Below are 24,120 nucleotides of genomic sequence, written 5' to 3'. Positions count from 1 at the left end.
TCCGGGCCTGGGCTTTTGTTTCCTGGGAGAATCTTGATTACATCTTCAATTTCTTCTGCTGATATTGGTCTGTTCAAGTTTCCTATCTCTTTCTGGTTCAGTTTTGGGAGACCATGTATTTCTAGAAATGTGTCCATTTTGCTTAAATTGTTCAATTTGTTGCCATATAATCGTTCATAGTATTTGTTAATGATTCTTTGTATTTCTGTGGTGTCAGTTGTTACTTCTCCTCTTTCATTTCTAATTTTGTGTATTTGGGTTCTCTCTCTTTGTTTCTTGGTGAGTCTAGCTAAGGGTTCACCAATCTTGTTTATCTTTTCGAAAAACTAGCTCTTTGTTTCATTGATCCTTTGAATTGTTTATTTGGTCTCCATGTCATTTATTTCTGCTGTGATCTTTACTATTTTTTTCCTTCTACTTGCTGTGGGTTTTTGTTTGTTTGTTTGTTTGTTTGTTTTCTCTCTAGTTCTTTAAGTTGTGAGGTTAGATAGTCAATTAATTTTTTTTTCTTGAGGTAGGCCTGTAGTGCTATGAATTTCCCTCTCAGAATTGCTTTTGCTGCATTCCATAGATTTTGTGGTGTTGTGTGTTCATTTTCATTGGTTTCCAGGAAGTTTTTAATTTCTTCCTTGATCTCCATGGTAACCTATTCATTGTAATCTGAGAAGATGTTTGATATGATTTCAGTCTTCTTGAACTTGTAGAGACTTAGTTTGTGTCCTAACATGTGGTCTATCTTTGAGAATGTCCCATGTGCACTTGAGAAGAATGTGAATTCTGCAATTTTGGGGTGTAATTCTCTGTAAATATCTATAAAATCCATTTGATCTAGTGCTTCATCTAGAGTCTGTGTTTCCTTGTCAATTTTTTGTCCAGATGATCTATCTAGTGATGTCAGCCGGGTGTTGAAGTCTCCTGCTATGATTGTATTGCTGTCAATTTCACCTTTGAAGTCCACCAGAAGATTTTTAATATATTTTGGTGCTCCTATATTGGGTGCATATATGTTTACCAATGTTATATCTTCCTGTTGGATAGATCCTTTCAATATTAGGTAGTGACCTTCTTTGTCTCTAGTTATGGTCTTCATTTTGAAATCTGCTTTATCAGATATGAGTATTGCTACCCCAGCTTTTTTTTTTTTTTTTTCTGTTTGCTTGGAAGAGTTTTTCCATCCTTTTACTTTCAACCTATGTGCGTCCTTTGTTGTGAGGTGGGTCTCTTGTTAACAACATATATGTGAGTCATGCTTTATATCCAATCAGCTATTCTGTCTCTTTTTATTGGAGCTTTCAATCCATTTACATTTAAGGTGATTATTGATATGTACTTATTTATTGCCGCTTTTGTTTAGTGTAGTTCTATTTTTCTTCCTATTTTTTCTGCTAATCACAGCAATCCTTTTAACATTTCTTGCAGTGCTGGTTTGGTGCTAATTTATTTCCTTAAACTTTTTTTTTTTTTTTTTTTTTTTTTTTTGTCTGGGAAGCTCTATTTTGAATGATAGCTTTGCTGGATAGAGTAGTCTTGAATTCAGATTCTTATTTTTCCTTACCTTGATTACTTCATGCCATTCCTTTTTGGCCTGTAGTGTTTCTGTTGAGAAGTCAGATGATAGTCTTATGGGGGTTCCTTTGTAGGTAACTTGTTGCTTATCTCTTGTTGCCTTTAGGATTTTCTCTTTGTGTTTAATTTTTGATGTTTTCATTACTATACGTTTTGGTGTGGGCCTGTTTGGGTTCTTCCTACTTGGGGCTCTCTGTGCTTCTTGAACTTGAATGCCTTCTTCCTTTATCAAATTAGGGAAGTTTTCTGTCACTATTTCTTCAAATATATTCTCTAACCCTTGCTCATTTTCTTCCTCATGGACTCCTATGATGCAGATAGTATTATGTTGCTAGTTGTCCCACAGTTCTTTTAAGTGTTTTTCTGTTTTTTTAATTGTTTTTTTTTTTCCTTTTGGTTTTCTGATTGTTGATTTTTTTTTCTTTCCTGTCTTCTAATTCACTGATCCGGTTTTCAGCTTCCTCTACTATGCTGTTTAGTCCTTCCAATTTATTCTTTATTTCTAGTATGGTTTTTTGTTTTTTTTTTTCATTTCTTCTTGGTGGTTTTCATTTCCAATTGGTTGATTTTCAATGTTTTTATATCTTTGTTCATGGTGTTGATGTCTTCACTCATGCTGTTGAGCTTCATCAAGATCATGGCTCTCAACTCTACCTTTGATAACTTGCTTAACTGCAGTTCATTTATTTCATCTTTGGTAGAGGCCATTTGTTCTTTCATTTGGGATTTCTTTATGTCACCATTTTGGCTATCTCAGTGGGTTTTGGGGCCTGCTAAATTGTCCCTGTGGGTGTTGGTGTTCTGCTGTTTGTGGCTCCTTCTACTGGGTTTGGATGAGTGTGGGAGGACCCACGTTAAACACCATTGTTAAGTTTCACTTTCCTTGGTAGATTTTCAAGGCCAGGAAAGGTTCAGTTTTCCTGTAGTTTTTTGCCTGGAGGCTATTAGTTTTATTTACTTGAAGAGACTTGGGTTCCTAGTTGAATGAAAAACTCACTCAGGTGTTCAGTGTAAGAGGATTTCCAGAGGGTGGAGCAGATGCTGGTTGTTATTGAGCCTCAATTTGCATTTCTTTGGTCCAGGTGGGTGGAGTTGAATCTCTGAAGGAGAGGTTGCTGCTTCCCCAGAGCTCTGGGAAGGAGCAAGAGGGCCACCATCCTGTGTGGCCGCAACTCAGCAAAAACTCTGAGCGCCCTCCAAATCCCAAGTGTCTCTACACAGTTCCAGTCCAGTCCACCCTCCCTCTGCCAGAGCCCAAGGTGAGTGGCTGTAGCTAATTTAGCACTCTGTGCCTGCCCTCTGCACTGTGAAGCTGGCTTGAGATTTTAACCCCGAGGGAGCTGCTCACAGCTAAGACCTCTGCTGTCCGTGGCTTACAGTCCACATCTTGCACTTTTGCAGATCTACCAGGCTCGATTCAATGTCCCTGGTTATATTGTCCTCTCAAGCTGCTTTCCTGTTGCTTTTTCCCCATGATTTGTTTTTATTTTAGTTGGAAATCCAATTTGGTCCTGGTAGATCATCTGTGTAGCTTCCATTCACTCTGTTGCCGTTGTGGAATCTCCACAAATCTGTTCTTTTACTTTTTTTTTTTTGGCACGTGCCCCCAGCAGGAAATGAACCTGGGACTCTCTGGTCACAGGCCGATGCTCCAACTGCTGAGCCAAATTGGCCAGGGCTTACAAATCTTTTCTTTAAGCTAAAGGTCTTCGTCTGTAGCCCAAAGTCACAAGGATTTTTGTTTGTTTTTAGAGGATCGTGTTTTGCTTTAGTATTTCAGATTTTATAATCATAGCCCTACAACATTGGGAAAGCTACAATTACTCTCAGGTTTTTCCATCATGAATAAGGTGAATTGTTTGGACAAGTTTATACTTAAGGTATGCTGGATTCTAATACACTGTGGATGCATGGCTATTTTTTTTCTTTTTTTTTATTTTTATTAGTGTTAGAGAGGAAGGGAGAGGGAGAGAAAGACAAATACATGGATGAGAGAGACTATCAATTGGCCACCTCTGGCATACCCCCCCCAACTGGGGATTGGGCCAACAACCTGGGCATGTGCACTGACTGGGAATCAAACTGGTGACCTCTTGCTGCAGGAATCCATGCTCAACCACTGAGCCACACCAGCCTGGCTGCGTGACTATCTTTACAATACATTCTATACCTGGGGAAAAACAGTTGGGTGATATATCTTAATGCATGTAAACCTACATATTTGTCAAATTACAAAATATAATTATCATCTTTTATTCTTTCATGGTCCTTTACCCACAAACCAAGCTCTTGTAGCTTCTAAAATAAAGCTTCCATACATACAAACTCATCAGGCTAGTGATATGCAATTAATGTAGGTTTTTTATAATAGGATCATATAGCACCTCATATTTTTCCTACTTAGTACTTCAATGCTTACCATAAAGTAATTATTTGATGACTCTCTTTCAAAGGTCTTTTTGTATTTAAAATCTTTATATAAATTGGCAACTTTCTGTGTAAGGGTTATATAATTGTTATTTGTCACGCTAATGAACACAAATATATTTCATATTGTAAAAGCACACACATATAATCAAATGAATTAGCCATGAATGTGTGCTTTATTTATTCCTAAGTGAAGTATTTCCTTTTGTAAAAAGTTAATTGAAAATATTTTCATTCACAATAGGTGGTTAAGTTTTGAAATTGTGCACTTATAATTAAATAGAATCAAGATAACATTTTAAAAATAACATTTCAGATATTTTGTTCTCTCATTTGTACTTTGTATGATACTACAACGGAGCACATAAACTCCTATTATTTGTGTATCACTTTATTCCCTTCATTAAAACCATTATTTGCAATAGAAAAATTAAATTGCCCAGTTGTTGCAAGAGAAATGTTATTTTTAAAGGTGTCTTAAGGTATACGGTTACATCCCATATGTTTCTAAAATAGTTGTATTTAAACAGCATAATTACCAAACCGATTTGGAAGGAACTATTTCCATATGTCATCATTTCTGATAATAAAGGGGAGTTAGCCTAGGCCTGCATGGCCAAGGTTTACCTGGACATGCTCATGCACTTTAATGTCCTATGTCCTGTAATAATGTATGGGGGTGGATATTATTTTAAAAGTTTTTTTTTTTAATATATATATATACACACACACATTGAAAATGCATCTTGAGGTAATTGGCAGTAAATTTACAGGTAAGGAAAACTTTTTTTTTTTTTGCATGTTTCAAAAAAGAACTAGGACTTTATGTCATGTATACAGTATTAATTATTCCTTCCAATTGGAGTAATAGAATAGTATGTTGTTTGTGAATCTGCTAAAATGGCCCTCTTTATTGGTCTGTCATGGTTCTTTATAGTTTCTAATAAGTAGGATTAAAAATAGTTTCAGCCTGGCTGGTGTGACTCAGTGGATAGAGTGTCAATCCATGGCCTGAGAGGTCCCAGTTCGATTCCTGGTCAGGGCACACACCCGGGTTGTGAGTTCCATCCCTAGCAGGGCCGTGCAGGAGGCAGTCGATCAATGTTTCTAGCTCTATTTTCCTTCCTCTTTCTCAGTCTCAATGTGACTTCTTCTTTAATTTTGTAGTTGCAGGACTTTTATTCAGTTCTATTTCAGGTGGTTCTGAATGATGGTTGTGCTGTAGTTTAGTTGTAATTTTGATGTGGTTGTGGGAGGAGGTGATACCACATTTACCTGCGCCGCCATCTTGACCGGAAGTCCAAAGAAAATTTTTGTTAGTCATATTCTCTCTCTGAAAAATAACTCATCTGAAACTATAACCCTTAGCCTAGAATAGAGGGCTATTTTTAGAACAAAACAGGGAAGTAGTTATTTACTCTTGAGGAAGATGAAGGTAGAAGGACTAAGGGAGAGTTTCATTCCTCAATCAGAACTTAAAGTCACATTTGATTCTGGTTAATTCCTTTCACACTAACTGCTATAAAGTGGTAATGGATGGATAAACTCTCAGTGTTATAATTCTGAGAGACTTATATCGGCATAAATTGCAACATAACCATCTTATGACATGTACACATTTCGCATATATAATACTGTACATAAAGTGATAACATATTTTGTTCAAATACACAAAATAAAGGGCACCAGAAACGCTGCTGATCTGAAGAATTAATTTATTTTCTGTAACACTGATCCACGGAATTGGAAGGAAAAATCTAACTGCTCTGGAGGGCTCTGGGCTCAAACATTAGACTCTTCAGATTATAATTTTCAACAAATTAGCTGTGTGACCTCGGCCAAGTTAATTATCTTCCCTGTGTCTTACATTATACAGAAATATAAAGTAATAAGGGTGTACATCGGGTTGTAAGAATGAAATGCATCTGTGAGTATAAAGCCTATAAAGCATTTCCCAATACTTGAAAATAAACATCAGCCAGTATTTTTCTATCTGTATTAACATACCTGAAGATGGTAAAATTCAGTTAATTATGTGAATGGGAGCAAAGCAAAGAAAGAAAGAAAGAAATACAGAGACTAATGTGGGCATTATCCATCAAAGCATTCCAAAGAAGGACTTGAGGCCAGTAATAGACCCTGAGTACTTTCTTTTTTTTTTTTAATCCTCACCCGAGGACATTTTTTTCCATTTTTTGTTCAGATAGAGTGGGAAGGAGGGAGAGAGAGAGAAAGAGAGAGAGAGAGAGAGAGAGAGAGAAACATCGACGTGAAAGGGACACACCGAGTGGCTGCCACCCACACGACCAACCAGGGCCGGGGACAAACTGCAACCCAGGTACATGCCCTTAGCGGGAACCAAACCCTGGTCTCTCTGGACTGCAAACCGACACTCTAACTTCTGAGCCAAACCGGCCAGGGTCTGAGTACTTTCTTTTTTGTCCTATTGGCAGGGGGGGTGGTAGAAATATATACACATCAAGTGATTAAAGCCGAGTAACATTACATATTTGAGTCCTATGTGACTGGATGGAGTTGGAAACCCCATGAGACATATTTGAGAAGTAATTGAAGATCTACCTGTAGGACAAATTACTAGGCTTTTGTTTTGATGACTGTGCTAGCTGAAGCTGGGAATTAAATGATTTTGATATATAAACTGGTAATTTAGAGGATCTATGAAGGGAAAAAGAAAGAGGAAAAAAAAAAATAAGGCTCCTTTGAGGTAAACAGAACCAGATTTTTTTTTAAAAGAAATTTTGGAAATCATTCCTATTTTGTTTATGATGTACAATTTTTTTAAAGTCTCTCATCACAAAACATTCTTTTTCTATTTATTTATTGATTTTAGAGAGAGGAAGGGAGAGGGAGAGAGAGACAGAAACATCAATGAGAGAGAATATTGATTGGCCGCCTCCTGCATGCCCCCCACTGGGGATTGGGCCCACAACCTGGGCATGTGCCCTGACCAGGAATCGAACTGGCGACCTCTTGGTGCATGGGTCGATGCTCAACCACTGAACCACACTGGCTGGGCTCACAGAACATTCTTAAAAAATATGTATGGCCCTGGCCAACTGGCTCAGCAGTTAGAGCATCGGCCCGCAGACCCAAGAGTTCCGGATTCAGTTCCCACTAAGGGCACATACCTCATTTGTCGTTTGTCCCTGGCCCCGGTTGGGGTCGTGTGGGTGGCAACCAGACGATGTGTCTCTCTCACATTGATGTGTCTCTCTCGCTCTTCCTCCCTTTCTCCCTCCAGCTCTATCTGAAGATAAATGAAAAAAAAAAAAATGTCCTCAGGTGAGGATAAAAATAAATTAACAAATATGTATGTCTTATGAATATAACGGGAAGTTGGATCTACTTTAGGGCTGAATCAGTGTTGAATCCATCAATATGAGTCAGGTCAGAACTCACTCTGCCCTTGTAGACATGGCAGTTCTGAGTCATGTCTCTACCTAATTTGTCTTGTTCAGAGTCTATGCTCCAACAAGGCAACATTCTTATGACGTTGAATTTTCATGTGGATATTTCTGCTGGAATAGTATGTGCTATTCATGCAATTTAACTATTCTGGTCTATATTATATTTTTTATTTTAAATGAATAAAGCATCATCTTTTTTTTTTTTTTTAATCCTCACCCAAGGATATTTTTTCCATTTATCTCTAGATAGAGTGGAAGGTGGACGTGAGGGAGACAGAGAGAGAGAGAAACATGGATGTGAGAGAGACACATTGACTGGTTGCCTCCTGCAAGACTCCAACCAGGGCCGGGGACGAACCGCAATCAAGGTATGTGCCCTTGACCGGAATTGAACCCCCAACTCGTTGGTCAGCGGGCCAATGCTCTAACCACTGAGCAAACCCAGCCAGGGCAATAAATCATCATCTTAATTTGACATGTCTATCTCTGTGTATTTACATAATGGAATATTACCCAAAAAGATGTATTTGTTCTGTGTTCTAAAAACAAAATAAGATCTACAATGTTGAAAACAAAGCAATGGCCAATCTCAAATTCATGCAAGTAGATTCTAGGAGGGAGGACTTTGGGTGGATACCCGAGAAGTAAAACCTTAACCTCACAATGAACATTTTCACTCTTATTTATAGGAAATATATGATAGATATAGCTTGCAGAAGTAGAGAAAATCAGAGAACACAATAATATTTATCAATATCATAGTAGACTAATGAGATAAAGTTATGAGCTGAAGACAAAAGTAATAATATATGCATTTATCATGTCTTTGTTCACCATGCTTAACTTAAATCTATATATTTGTTTATATATATTTATTATATATTTATATATAATATTGCATATATATAATACCAGATGTCACAAATCATAAGGCAGAGGTGTATCTCAGAAGAGTTTCCTTAGGCTTATAACAGGACTCTCCCTCAAACACATGAAGGTGTGAGAGGCTGTCAGAAGAGCAAAATACAGACTATATGACATGTTATACCATCAACACTTTGGGAAAGGAATTAAGTTTGAGGGGATCTATCATTTTATGGAAAATAAATAATCTTCAGCAAATGCTTTCCTTTTAAATGTGTTATCATAAATCCATTGCTTTTTATCCTGTTTTCCTTAAGTCATTTTTTTCTTTACCAACTCTTTTATTGTCTATTTGATCATCAAATGAATAATTGCTTCAGTGACACATACTGGAAACTAAATTTTGCTCCCAGAAAACTGTCTGTAGAATTAATCTTTTTATTACAAATAATTCATAATGCTGAGGTGAGCCTCTGGCAATCTTAGAAAAAGGAAGGCATGATTGTGAAATTTTGTACTCTAATACAATATTCCAAGTCATCTTATGATACTCAGAATGTTACTCTAAGAAACCAGTTTATCCTAGCTTTATGTTAGTCAAAAATGTTTTATAAATCATGTCCCTATATGCTCTTTTGATCATTAGCAGTATATAAAATTCAAAAGCTTCAGAGAACAAAGATGCTGTGGGGACATAAATAATCTCTTTTATTAAATGTATTGGCCCTTTGGCATTAGTTATTTAAGTGATGGATGCAGAAGATAAGGTGCTCAGTACTTCACTTCTAAATATAGTACATTTCCTTTTAAGAGCAAAAGAAATTATAAGGAAAAAAAACACAAAAATAGAGATTTGAGATAGAATATATACACATATATATTTGTATATGAATTTATGTATATATAATATACATATGATTATATATAATACACGTATGATTAGATATACTATATCATATAATACTATATGAAGATTAAAACTGGAGCAAGCCAGAAGACTCCTGGGACATCTAGATTCTATTGACAGGATTGTTTTCATTCTTAGTAGCTTCTCTTAATCCTCATTCAATGAATGAAACCATCTGTCTGAACAGTGCATGTCAAAAGCAAGTTTTTCTCTAGCAGAAGAATAATCTTGTAGAAATCATAATATGGAAATGACAGAAAATTACCACGATTTGCATGGTTTTAACTGGAAAAATTCAATGGGATATTTATTTATTTATTGTTGTTGATCCTCACCCAAGGATATTCTTCCATTGATTTTTAGATAGAGTGGATGGGAGGGAGGGAGAGAGAGAGAGAGAGAAACATTGATATGAGAGAGACACATTGATTGGTTACCTCCCACATGACCCCATCCAGGGCTGGGGATTGAACCTGCAACCCAGATATGTGCCCTTGACCAGAAATCAAACCCACAACCCTTTAGTCCACAGGCCTACTCTCTAACCCAGGGGTGTGGAATGTCCAACCCATGGGCCATATAAGGCCCTTGAACTCAACACCAGCTAACATCATGCACCTCACCAAATTAGCCTGACCCAATACAGTAGGCTAAATTTTAAGTTGATAATTGCATATGCCCGTGAATGATGGTATAAATATTCAAATGGCTCTTGGCAAGAAAAAAGGTTCCCAACCCTGCGAGTCTAACCTCTGAGCCAAACTGGCCAGGGCTACTTATTTATTTATTTATTTATTTATTTATTTATTTATCCCTCACCTAAGGATACTTTTTTAAAAAAATGTCATCAGGTAGGGTAGGATGAAGAGAGAGGGAGAGAGAAACATCAATGTGATAGAGCCACGTCTACTGGTTGCCTCCCACATGACCCCAACCAGGGACAGGGACAAACCACAACCCAGGTACATGCCCTTGACCAAAATCAAACCCAGGACTCATTGGTCTGTGGGCCAAGGCTCTAACCACTGAACCAAACCAGCCAGGGCTTATTTATTTTTTTACTGATGAAATATACATGTGGCATTTCCTATCTTTGTGTTCATATCTCCTCCTCAAACCTACAAAAGGAGGGTAAGCACTTCTGCCAGATCCTTTTCATGGGTAGCAATCAACAGAGAGCTTCCCACACAAAAATTGTCATGGACTAAAGCAGGGTAGGGCTGCTGCCCTGAAATCCACTGCTGTGTTTGCATGGAGGCCATGCTTTCCACAGGGCCACTTCCAGTGACAACTGAACTCAGCTTCAATATTAAGGTTGTCTTGTTCCAAGGTAATGGGGAACTCCTCTGACAGGCAACTCTGGCCCTAAGACACCCTCCTCATCTTGGTGATCTTTCCTTAGAATTCATTATAATCTAAGACACTTTTTTTTTTCTTTATTGATTTTTAAAGAGAGAGGAAGAGAGAGGGGAAAGAGATAAACACATGGATAAGAGAGAACATCGATTGGCCGCCTCCTGCATGCCTCCCACTGGGGATCGGGCCCACAACCTGGGCATGTGCCCTGGCTGGAAATCGAACCAGTGACCTCTTGGTGCATGGGCTAATGCTCAAACATTAAGCCACACTGACCAGGCTAAGACACTCTTACTTATGCTTCTTTTCTTCCCTCCCTTCCTTCGCTCTCTACTCCAAGTAACGGCTTAAATAACGCCACCACAATCCAACCTCATGCCCAGACTCCCTCAGGTCCTTCCCCTTTTTCTTTCACTGGCATTTCCCTGATTCAACTGACTGCACATGGATAGCATTCTGACGTCAGATTTTCAGAGCACCCGGACTAAAACTTTCAGTCCGTGATGTAGTAAGATGAGATCTCTAACCCACACTTCCTCTATTTTTTTAAAATCATTTTTATTAATTTATTTTTGTTACAAATGTTTCTCCTTTATCTCCTATTGACACCCTCCTCCTGACACCCCACACCCCCGCCCTGTCCCCAGCATTGTTGTTGATGTCCATGGTTATGCATATATGCATATAAGTTCCATGGTTTATCTCTCCCCCACCACCACGCCCTCCTCTGAGATTTGTCAGTCTGAACCCTACTTCTATATCTCTGGGTCTATTTTGTTCATCAGTTTTTTTGTTCATTATATTCCACAAATAAGTGAGATGATGTGGTATTTGTCTTTCTCTAATTAGTTTGTTTCACTGAGGATAATATTCTCCAGGTCCCTCCATGTCGTCTCAAAGGATAAGAGATCTTTCTTTCTTACAGCTGCATAGTACTCCATTGTGTATATGTACCACAGCTTTTTTTATCCATTCGTCTACTGATGGACACTTGGGTTGTTTCCAGATCTTAGCAATTGTAAATAGTGCTGCTACAAACATGAGGGTACATATATTCTATCTGATTGGTGTTACAGGTTTCTTAGTAACCCACACATCTTGATTCTCCAGAGCACATTGGACTAAACAGATAGGTACATGGGAATCCAAAGCTACAATCTCTAGCAGAGTTTATTCATTCTTAACTACATTCTTTTTACATGTGAGGGTGACAGTTACCAGCAACATACCATTGCCAGTTGCCCTAGATTTTTTTGCCCTAGATTTCATTCAGTTCCATCTGATGTATTCTGGGATGTTTAGATGTTTCTGGGAGCTAAAACAATTGAATAAGTACAATAATATGTGTTTCGGGGAGAGAGTGTTGGGCAGGGATTGAGGGAAGTAGTACTCTGGCTGACTCAAATAACAATGCTCATTACATGCAGAAATGGACATTAGTTTTTTTTTTTTTTTTTAATTTAATTTTTTATTGATTTATTTTTGTTACAGATGTTTCTCCTTTTTCCCCCATAGACACCCTCCTCCCCATGCCTCCCCCCACCCCATCCCCAGCTTTGTTGTCTATGTCCATCGGTTATGCATACATGCATATAAATTCTATATGGCCATTAGTTTTTTTTTTCTTTTTTCTTTTTTTCTGTTTTGACCTCTTTTCACTCTTTTTTTTTTTTTATATATAAGACTTCATTAAAAAAAATTTTTTTGGCCTTTATTGATTTGAGAGTAAGAGGAAGTGAGAGGGAGAGAGAGAAAAAAAAACATCAATGAGAGAGAACATCGATGGGCCGCCTCCTGCATGTCCCCCACTGGGGATCAGGCCCACAACCTGGACATTTGCTCTGACTGGGAATCGAAGCGGCAACCTCTTGGTGCATAGGTTGACACTCAACCACTGAGCCACACTGGCCAGACTTTCACTCTTTTTTTCCCCCTGCCCTACTGCCCCTGCCTCCGTTGGCCTCTGGAAATCACCAATCTATGAGCTTGTTTTTATTTTCATCTTAGACTCTTTGGGTATTTGTCTTTCTCTGGCTTATTTCACTTAGTAAAATGCCCTCAAGGTCCATCCATATTGTTACAAATGGCAAGATTTCACTGCCTTTTATGGCTGAATGATTTTGTTATATATGAACTACTATTTCTTTCATTTATTCGACCATCAGTGGACACTTAGATTGTTTCTATATCTTGGCTATTGTAAACAATGCTGCCATGAGCAGGGGGGCACATATATCTTTTCTATGTAGTATTTTTGTTTCCTTTGGGTAAATACCCACAAGTGGAATTGCTGGGTTGGATGGTAGTTCTGTTTTTAATTCTTTGAGAAATCTCCATACTGCTTTTCACAGTGGCTGCACCAGTTTACGTTCCCAGCAAGAGTTCACAAGTGTTCTGTTTCCTTCACATTCTCACCAACGTTTATTTCTTGTCTTTCTGATCATAGTGATTCTATAATAGGTATAAGATGATATCTTATTGTGGTTTTGATTTGCATTTCTGTGATGATTAATGATGTTGAGTGTTTTTTCATGTACCTATCTATTGATATATATATATATATCTATATATATAAACATATATATATTTTTTTTCCTTTATTAATTTTTAGAGAGAGAAGAAGGGAGAGGAAGAGGGAGATAGAAACATCGATGAGAGAGAACATCGATTGGCCGCTTCCTGCACACCCCCCCACTGGGGATGGGGCCCACAACCTGGGCATGTGTCCTGACCAGGAATCAAACCAGCAACCTCTTAGTGCATGGGTCAACACTAAACCACTGAGCCACACCAGCCAAGTGAGATCTGGTCCTTTTTAAATCAGTTTGTGTTTTTGCTATTGAGTTGTTTGGGTATTAAGCCCTTATCAGATATATGATTTGCAAACCTTTTCTGCAATTCAGTAGATTGCCTTTTCATTTTGTTAATGGTTTCCTTTGTTGTACAAAAGCTTTTTAGTTTGATGTAGTACTGCTTACTTATTTTGCTTCTAATTATTTTGCTTTTGTTAAATTTTTAAAAATCATTGACAAGACCTATGTCAAGAAAACTACCCAGGATTTCTGTTAGGACTTTAGAAATTTCCAGTCTTACATTCAAGATTTGAGTTCACTTTGAGATAATTTTTATGTATGGTGTAAGATAGTGATTAAATTTCATATTTTGCGTGTGGCTACCCAAGTGTCCCAGCATCATTTATTGAACAGACTGTCTATTTCCCAGTATATATTCCTGGCTCTTTTATCATAGATTAATTGACCATATATGCATGGGTTTATTTCTGGGGCTCCTATTCTGTCCCATTGACCTATGTGTCTGGTTTTATGCCAGTACCATCTGCTTTCATTGCTATAGCTTTGCAATATAGTTTGAAATCAGGAAGCAAAATGCCTCCAGCTTTGTGGGTTTTGTTTTGTTTTTTTGTTTTTCTTTCTCAAGATTTCTTTGGCTATTCAGGGTTGTTTTTTATGGTCAATGGGTTATTTAATCAGTGAACAAATGGCAACCGTGTTTGAATTATGGTTATGCTAACATTTGTTTTCTTTCTTTTATGTGGAATTAAAATATTATTAGAAACAAATTTTATAAATTCCAGGGAATCAATACATTTATAAATCATATATTAAGGAACGAAATATATATATAACAAAGATTTCTTCCTACAAACATTGTTTATACCTAATATCAGTGGAGATTTCATTAATTCATCTTAGATTTAAAGGCCTTGATCAAAATTCACTCTCTGCCTATTTCAGCAATACTCAGGTAAAATATGTATTCTTATAAGTGATCTTCTATAGTCTTCTAAAAATAATTATCTATTCTCATCGAAATCTTGAAATAATATATTTTATTCTTTATTGATTTTAGAGACAAAGGAAGGGAGAGGGAGAGAGAGATAGAAACATCAATGAGAGAGAACATCAATTGGCCACCTCCTGCATGTCCCCCACTGGGGATCAGGCCCACAACCTGGGCATGTGCTCTGACTGGGGATTGAACCAATGACCTCTTGGTGCATGGGTCAGCGCTCAACCACTGAGCCACACCGACCGGGCGAAATCTTGAAATAATGTGTCAAAAACAATTAATTAACTGTCCAAAGAGTTCAAGAGTCAAAGTTAGAACAAAGATTTTTTTCTGATGTTGAGTAAGATATTTTGGCTTATTTAAAAGTTTTTGAAGCCTTTGAGCTCAAGAAATTTTCCGTGCTTTTTAAAGAAACCAAATCAGTTTAGAGACTTCCTTTTTAAGGAAAACTCATGAAGGATATTTGGTACAACAGAAAGAAAGATAGAAGGGCAAGAACTGATTTTCTAGGTTTTAAAGGAATAGATATTCTGTATGACGAACTGGCAGAATTTACCCTATAATTGTAGTCCCATGTATAGGTTTAACCAAACTAGAAATCTGTCTGTCTATCTGGTTATTGATCATTGGAGTATAAATATTCTATCTCAAATTTTTTCAGTGTATGTTTTTTTTTTTCACAGAACATATTACATATTTATAAGAATTACTTCAAAATTTATATGTGTGAACACCATAGAACACACAAAACAGTATATTGGGGCAGGATAAAATATTAGAACTGCTCATGCTTCCCATTTATGTAACCATAATTTTACTTGTGTGTACATCTCACAATGTATATAGGATATAAATATAAATATGCATGTGTAATATTTATGAATAACTTGATATACATATATTGGTAGCAGTTTCTCAGAAATGCATGGAATGAAGGTTCATCAAATTTTGTAGACCATAGATCTGTGGAACCAGAAAATGTGATAACATTTTCTGGGTCCTGTCTGACCCAGTTTATGTTGAAACTTTGTTGCTATTTGTTTTTTTTTGTTTTTGTTTTTTTAGGAAAAATCATTGGAGGAAAATGCCATGTATGAAGGTAGGTACAGTTACTGAAGTACCATAATTTCACTGAAAGATTAGTGAAAGGAAATTGTAAACATCTCGCCCTTCATTTTAATCATGAATCAGCTTATTCTATGTGTATTTTTTTTTTTTAGAATTAAGATCATGTGTATTAGGTAACATCACATTGATTTATACAGAGGACATTATGTGGACTTTAATGACACAATATTCAAAGATAATATGTACATTATTGTGGCTCAGATTTTTAAAAATATGCTTATACAAAATTTTTAGGAGTTCTTCTTTATTTTTTAATTTTTTTATTAATTTATTTTTGTTACAGATGTTTCTCCTTTTCCCACCATTGACACCGGCCTCCCAATCCCCACCCCCACCCCATCCCCAGCATTGTTGTCTGTGTCCATGGTTATACATACATGAATATAAGTTCTGTGGTTTATCTCTTCCCTCCTCCCTACCCCCTCTTCTGAGGTTTGTCAGTCTGTACCCTACTTCTATGTCTCTGGGTCTATTTTGTTCATGAGTTTGTTTTGTTCATTAGGAGTTATTTTAAACAATGAAGGTGTTGCAATAACTGTGGATTTTACAATAACATTACAAGTGGAAAAATAAATTCTTTAAAATTGAAAAAAAAAAAAAGACAGTATATGTTGCCACAGAGTTTATCCTCTCGAAATAAAAGCAGTTCAAGTGTAAACTTTAAAGGCAAAGACTCTGGGTTTTTTGTTCTGTTCTACCTGCTTGGAAAACAGTAAGAATTACATATCGACTAAATAAATGACAGACTCTACCAAACTCTAATATACGTTGTTTTCTGGGAATTCAGAAAGTGACAGGCAAACAAACAAACAAAAAATAAATCAAGTGATGCAGGACTTCTCTGGGCTTTACCTAGAGTGATTGGGATGAAGGAAGTAAAATGATACATATCCAATATCTCCGATTCTGCTATCGAAGCATCAGTCCATTATAGCCTGCCTTTCTTGCTGTTTATAACGGAAAACCCTCAACAAATTACAAAAAGCAAATGCCAAAGTCTTTGAAAAATACCAAAATAATTAAAAACAGGAAGGTTTGACTAGGAGTCAAAATATAAAAAAGCAATTCACACAATCATGAATTACTTGTATTTTTTGTTGTAGTTTTCCTTCTGCATATTTTTTAATTTATTTCCTTGTATTAGTCTTACACTTTAGGTGTATTATTTGTTAGAAAGACCTTGGAAGGCTGGGTTAGGATACTTCCCACTCTCTATAACAGTTTTTTTAAGGAACACTCGCTTAACATAATTTAAAAATAAAATTTAGGATATGACGTCTTTGTAAGCAAGCTTCCTGCCCAAAATCTGTATTCATAGTGTCTAGCTCAATGTCACTGTGAATGCTGGTTCACCCAAATGTAAAACAAGGAGTAAATCTTTCATAGACACATTCATTCCTAAGAAAGATGCATATGAAATTTGTCTATTCCTAAATCATTCACGTTAGGCAATGCTTTAGTCTTTCTCTTATTCGCAATTGTCCATACAGCCCCTCCTGCTCTGAGGAGCACAGACTCAATAATCACTATAGTCTGCCAGTGTGTGTGGATTTCAGTCTGTGTTTTGTTTCATTACAGCATCTTGTTTCAATTAGAGCTGGCTTTCAGGTTTCTTGTGGCTTTTATTCCAAGCTGACTCGTGCTGAAAGCTGCCTGTCTTTTTGCATTTTACTGGAAGTGTTCAAAAACCCCTCCCAGTATTCTTTATTTTTGTGGTTTGCTTTTTGGGTTCATAAGGGAACACTCAGTTATGGATCTGGGTGTTGGAGCAATGGTGCAATATGTTTAACAACAAACAAACAAACAAAAAACCCTGTTTTTGGTCAAAACAACAGGGAAAGAGGACCCCTGATGTCCAAAGAATATGGGAGAATTGCCAGAGAAAAAATAACTTGAGAAAGAAACCTCATAACTGTATCTAGAGTTTTGAGATCACCCCTGAGTTGTGCATATCTGGGACAGATACAAAGAAGCATGGCCAGAGCTTTGGGAACTGAAGCGAGATTGGAAAAGCAGGCACAAAAAGAAAGACAGAACTGGCAACTGCCAACTATCTGCTTCAATTGCTGCTTTTATCTCAGAAAAATCTTGACACATTGTAATTTTTTTCTTTTTTTATGGCCAGTACTAAAAAAACAAATGTTTCTTACTTTCTAACCATTTTTTCCAGGTTTATTGAAGTATAATTGGCAAATAAAAAATGTAAAATGTAATGATTTTATGTACATGCACATTATGAAATGATTACCATAATCAAGCTAATTAACGCATCCATCATCTTACATAGTTACCATTTTATTTTCTGGTAGAAAATGTAAGAATTGCCTTCTTAGCAAACTTTAGGTATACAGTACAGCATTATTAATTATGGTTAGCCCTGGCCAGTGTGGCTCAATTGGTTTAGTGTCATTACATGCAACCAGTGGTCATGGGTTCGATTCCCAGTAAGGGCACATGCCTGGGCTTGATTCCCAGGAGGAGGCACACAGGCGACAGCCAGGTGATCGATGATTCTCTCTCATCCACAGTTCTATCTCTCTCTCCCTCTCCCTTCCTTTCTCTGTGTAAAATCAATAAAAACATATTTTTAAAAAATAACTATAGCCCTGGCCAGTTTGGCTCAGCGGTTGGAGCATCGGTCTGCAGACCAGAGAGTCCCGGGTTCGGTTCCCGCTAGGGGCACGTACCAAAAATAAATAAATAAATAACTATAGTTAATATGGTGTATATTAGATCTTCAGAACATATTCATCTTATAATTGAAAGTTTATACCTTTTGACAAACATCTCCCAATTTCTCTCACACCCCAGCCACTGGTAACCAGCATTTCACTCTCTGCTCTTATAAGTTCACCATTTTTAGATTTCACATATAAGTGAAATACATACATTATTTGTCTTTCTCTATCTGGCTAATTATTTAGCATAACACCTTCCAAGTTCATCTATGTCATCACAAATGGCAGGATGCTGTTCCTTTTTTTATGGCTGAATAATATACCATTACATATAGTCCTCAATTTACAATCGGGTTACATCCTAATAAACCTATTGTAAATGGAAAATACTGTAAGTCAAAACTGCATTTAATGCACCTAACCTACCAAATGTCATAGCTTAACCAAGCCTACCTTAAACACGGTCAGAACACTTACATTAGCCCAGAGCTGGGCAAATAATCTTGCTGTTGCCCAGTGTCATGAGAGGGTATCGTACCACATATCATTAGTCCAGAAAAACAATCAACATTCAAAATTCAAATGACAGTTTCTACTGAACGTGTATTGTTTTAACACCATCATAAAGTTGTAAAATCCTAAGTCAAAACATTGAATGTCAGAGACCCTCTGTCTATATAGAATATCACATTTCTTTTCTGTTTATTACAATATTATTGACTATATGCCCTCTGCTGTACTTTACATCCCATTGACTATTTTGTAACTACCAATTTGTACTTCTTAATCCCTTTACCCTTTTCACCCTCCTCCTTCCCCTCTGGCTACCATCAATCTGTTCTCTATATCTATGAGTGTGTTTTACTTTTGTTTGTTCATTTATTTATTATTTAGGTTCTACATAGAATGAAATCATATGGTACTTGTCTTTCTCTGACTGACTTATTTCACTTAGCGTAATACCCTCTAGGTCTATTATCCATGCTGTCCCAAATGGAAAGATTTCATTTGTTTTTATAGCTGAGTAATATTCCATTGTACAATATGTATCACCACTTTTTTTTATTTACTCCTTATTGATAGCCACTTGGGTTGCTTCTATATCTTGGCTATAGAAATTAATGCTGCAATAAATATAGTGGTGCAAATACTCTTTTAAATTAGTGTATTGAGTTTCTTTAGATAAATTCCCAGAATAACTGGGCCATAGGGTAGTTCCATTTTTTAGTTATTGAGGATCCTCCATATTGCTTTTCCCAGTGTCTGCATTAATCTGCATTCCCACCAGCAGTGTACAAGCGTTCCTTTTTCTCCACACCCTCGCCAACATTGGTTGTTTGTTGATTTATTGATGATAGCCATTCTGACAGGTGTGAGGTGAAACCTCATAGCTGTTTTTTGTTTTTTATTTATTTATTATTGTTTAGAGAGAGAGGAAAGTGAGAGAGAGAGAGAGAGAGAGATGGAAACATCGATAACAGAGAACATCAATTGGCTGCCTTCTGCATGCCCCGCACTGGGGATCGGGCCCATAACCTAGGCATGTGCCTTGACCGGGAATCGAACTGGCAACCTCTTGGTACCTGGATCGACACTCAACCACTGAGCCAACCGGCCAGACCTCATAGTCATTTTAATGGTAATTTCTCTGAGCATGTTTCCATAGGTCTTTTGGCCATATGAATGTACTCTTTGGAGAAGTGTGTATTCAGGTCTTCTGCCTATTTTTTGATCGGATTGTTTTTTGGTATTTTTAATTTTTTTTAGTGTTGAGTTCTGTGAGTTCTTTATAAATTTTTTATGTTAACCACTTATTAGATGTATCATTGGGGAATATGTTTTCCCATACAGTAGGCTGTATTTTTGTTTTGTTAATGGTTTCCCGTGCTGTGCCAACGTCTTGTAGTTTGATGTAGTCGCATTTGTTTAGTTTTCCTTTCTGTTTCCCTTGCTTGAGAAAATGTATTAGAGAAAAATATTGCCATGAGAAATGTCAGAAATTTTACTGCCTATGTTTTCTTCTAGAAGTTTCATGTATGTATACTTTATTTTTTATCCATTTATCAGTTGAAGGATGTTTTGGTTGCTTCCATATTTTAGCTATCATGAATAAAATTGCAAAGAACATGTTAATATGATTATCTCCTTGAGAACTTATTTCCTATGGAAGAATTCCTAGAAGTGGGATTGCTGTGTGATATGGTAATTCTACTTTTAAGTTTTGGAGAAACTCTGCACTGTTTTCCACAGTAGCTGAACCAATTTATATTTCTAGCAAATAGGTACAAGTGTTTTGTTTTCTCCATATCCCTGCCAACACTTGTTATAGCTTGTTTTTTTTTGTTGGTTTTCTAAAGCTTTATACTCAGATTTATTTTATTCATAGGACTCATAATAATAAAGAATGTTGTATCCAACAATAATAAACTGGCATATTTCAAATGACATTCTGCAGAAATGAAAACGAAGATGGCAACAAAAGCAACCAGATAGGTGCACCGCACAGTCTTTATACAAACAGCCCACTCTCAACAGTAGAATTAAGTACAGACCAAATGCTTTTAAAAGTATTTATGCCCAGCCCAGCCAGTGTGGCTCAGTGGTTGAGCGTCGACCCATGCACCAAGAGGTCACTGGTTCAATTCCCAGTCAGGACACATGCCCAGTTTGTGGGCCCGATCCCCAGTGGGGGGCATGCAGGAGGCAGCCAATCAATGTTCTCTCTCATCGATATTTCTCTCTCTCTCCCTCTCCCTTCCTCTCTCTCTAAAATCAATAAAAATAAAGTTACAAAAAAAGTTTTATGCCCAGATAATGATACAGAACATAGTATTTTTAATGATTTTAGCACATTTAAAAATCTTCAGCCACTCACTGGGTTCTCAGATCAGATTGGCAATGGAAATTGCACACCCACCTGGGCTCATTTGGCTAAGTTCCCTATCCCAAAGAGCTTTGCAAACATTTTAGCAGCTTCATCCAAGTCATCACAAGCAAGAATTTTAAGTCCCCTGTCCATTATCAGTGCCTTTGCATAATCAGCTCTTGGACCTTGTAATTGTACCACAATAGGTATTTTAATATCTAAATCCTTTACTGCCATGACTATACCCTGTGCAATGACATCACACCACACGATTCCTCCAAAAACGTTGACCAGCATAGCCAGTATCTTTTTATTTATTTATTTATTTTTTTTCCCTTTATTGATTTTAGAGAAGAAGTGACAGGGAAAGAGAGATAGAAACATCAATGAGAGAGAACATCAATCAACTGCCTCCTGCACGCACCCCATTGGGGATCAGGCCCACAACCTGGGCATGTATCCTGACCGGGAATTGAAACAGTGACCTCTTGGTGCATGGGTCGATGCTCAACCACTGAGCCACACCGGCTGGACTACCCAGTACCTTTTTATCTGAAGTGATAAACTTAAATATTTCCGTTACTTGATGGACCGTGGCACCGCCACCAACATCAAGAAAATTGGCTGGAGTCCCTCCATGAATTTTTATTATATCCATTGTGGCCATAGCCAAACCAGCACCATATACTAGACAGCCTATATTCCCATCCAGGCCCATGTGGTTGATGTCTTCCTTCACTGCATCTTCATTCTTTTCATCTTCCTGGGGCCAGTCCTGGAGCTCAAAGATTTTCTTCGGGCGATAAGCTGAATTCAAATCAAACTTGATCTTTGCATCCATATACAACACAGCCCCATCGGAATTCTCTACCATTGGATTTATTTCTACCATGGTTGCATCATATTTCAGAAAAAGGTTGTAAAGCTTGACTGTGTTTTCTGCTGCAGAATCCACAACCTTAGGTGGAAATCCTATCTCCTGTGCAAGCTGGACTACTTGTTCCTTTTCGAGCCTTCTGCAATATCAATAGGTTCTTGAACTATGGCTTCAGGAGTCTCTGCAGCAACCGCTTCAATGTTGACACCACCTTGAGAACTTCCTATTAATACAGGACCTTGAAATGACCTTTCCACTGTTATTGCAAAGTAGTCTTCTCTCCTGGGATATCTTCGCTTGCAGACCAACACTTGATTGCAAATTCTGCCCTTTTCTCCTGTTTGCTTGGTAAACAACTTTTCCGCAATTGTTTATGAGGAAACAGCTTTTGCTTCTTCTGGAGAGAAAACTGCTTTCATTCATCCTTTGAGGCCACTTGAAAATGTTCCTTTTCCTCTACCACCAGCTAAAACCTGTGCCTTTATCACACAGCATCTTTGGAAATGAGGCAGGTGGCTCCTAAGGGTAGTAGCAGCCAATAGCATATTATCTTGTATTTTTGATGACAACTGTTCTAACATACGTGAGGCTGTATCTCTGTGGTTTTGCTATGTAGTGTCCTAATGATTATTGATGTTGAGCACATTTTTATATACCTGTTCATCATTTGTATATCTTTTTTGGAAAAATGTCTTATGAGATCCTTTGACTATTTTAATAGGGTTATCTTGTTTTTTTTTGTTTTTTTTGTTTTTTTTGTTTTTTTTTTTTTATGTTGAGTACTATGAGTTTTCTAAAAATGCATTTTAAATATTAACTTCTTATCAGTTATGTGGTTTGCAAATATTTTTTTCCCATTCCATAGATTACTGTTTCATTTTTTATTTTATTTTATTTTATTTTTTTTACTTTATTGATTTTAGAGAGAGAGGAAGTCAGAGGGGGAGAGAGATTGGCCACCTCCTGCATGCTCCCCACTGGGGATCAGGCCCACAACCTGGGCATGTGTCCTGACTGGGAATCAAACCGGTGACCTCTTGGTGCATGGGTTGATGCTCAACCACTGAGCCACACTGGCCGGGCACTGTTTCATTTCTCAAAGTGTTTTCTTTGCTTTGCAGAAGCTTTTTAATTTGATGTAGCTCCACTTGTTTGTTTTTGCCTTTGTTACCTGTACCAGTGCCGAGGAGCTATTACTTTATATTTTATTCCAAATATTTTACAGTTTCAGGTCTTAGATTTGAGTTCTGTGTATTCCAAATTAATATTTGTGTCTACTGCGAGACATGGTTCCAACTTCACTTTTCTCCCCAAGAGTATGTCGTTTTCCAAAAAGCATTTATTGAAGAGACTATCCTTTCCCCAATGTGTGTTCTTGGCAACTGTGTCAATGATTCGTTGACTGAATCTGTTTGGGTTTACTTCTGCACTTTCTATTCCAGATATGTGTGTCTGCTTTTACACACTGCCATGTTGTTTTGATCAACATAACTTTTAATAGTTTGAAGAAAGGAAATGTGATGTCTCTGGTGTTGTTCTTCTTTCTTAAGGTTTGTTTGGCTATTTGGAACCTTTTATAGTTTCATAAAATTTTTAGAATTATTTTTATTTATGTGAAGAATGATATTGGAATGTTGATAGAGATTACAATGGAATATGTAGATCACTTTGAGCAGTATTTTTTTTTTTTTTTGAGTTTTTTTTAGAGAGAGAGGGGAAGGGAGAGAGAGACAGGAACATTGATGTAACAGGGAAACATCAATGAGCTGCCTCCCGCATGCCCCCTAGGGGTATCGAGCCTACAACCCCGGGCATGTGCCCTGACCGAGAATTGAACAGGGACCTCTCAATTCATGGGACAATACTCAGTCCACTGAGCCACACTGGCTGGGCCATTTAAGCAGTATTTTATTTAGTATTTTAAAAATATTAAGTTTTCCAATTTATGAACATGGAAGGTCATGCCATTTATTTGTGTTTCTTCAATTTCTTGTGTATTTACTTTACAGGTCTTTCACTCCCTTGGTTAAATTTATTCCTACATTTTTAATTATTTTTGATGCTATTGTAAATGTGATTGTTTTCTCCATTCTTTTTTCTTTTTTTTTAGATAGTTCATTCTTAGTATAGAAATGCAACCGTTTCTGGCTGATGTGGTTAAGTGGTTGAGCATCAACCCATGTACCAAGAGTTCAGTGGTTTGATTCCCGGTC

General features: G+C 37.1%; 1 pseudogene; it reads right to left on the bottom strand.

Annotated features, from left to right (window-relative positions):
* Positions 1-21,051: 21,051 nt before the first annotated feature.
* LOC118636107 lies at positions 21,052-22,488 on the bottom strand (annotated as a pseudogene).
* Between the last annotated feature and the right edge of the window lie 1,632 nt (positions 22,489-24,120).

Source organism: Molossus molossus, unplaced genomic scaffold (genome assembly GCF_014108415.1).
Source record: "Molossus molossus isolate mMolMol1 unplaced genomic scaffold, mMolMol1.p scaffold_m16_p_2, whole genome shotgun sequence".
NCBI classification, from domain to species: Eukaryota; Metazoa; Chordata; class Mammalia; order Chiroptera; family Molossidae; genus Molossus; species Molossus molossus.
This window is presented reverse-complemented; position numbering and strand designations above follow the sequence as displayed.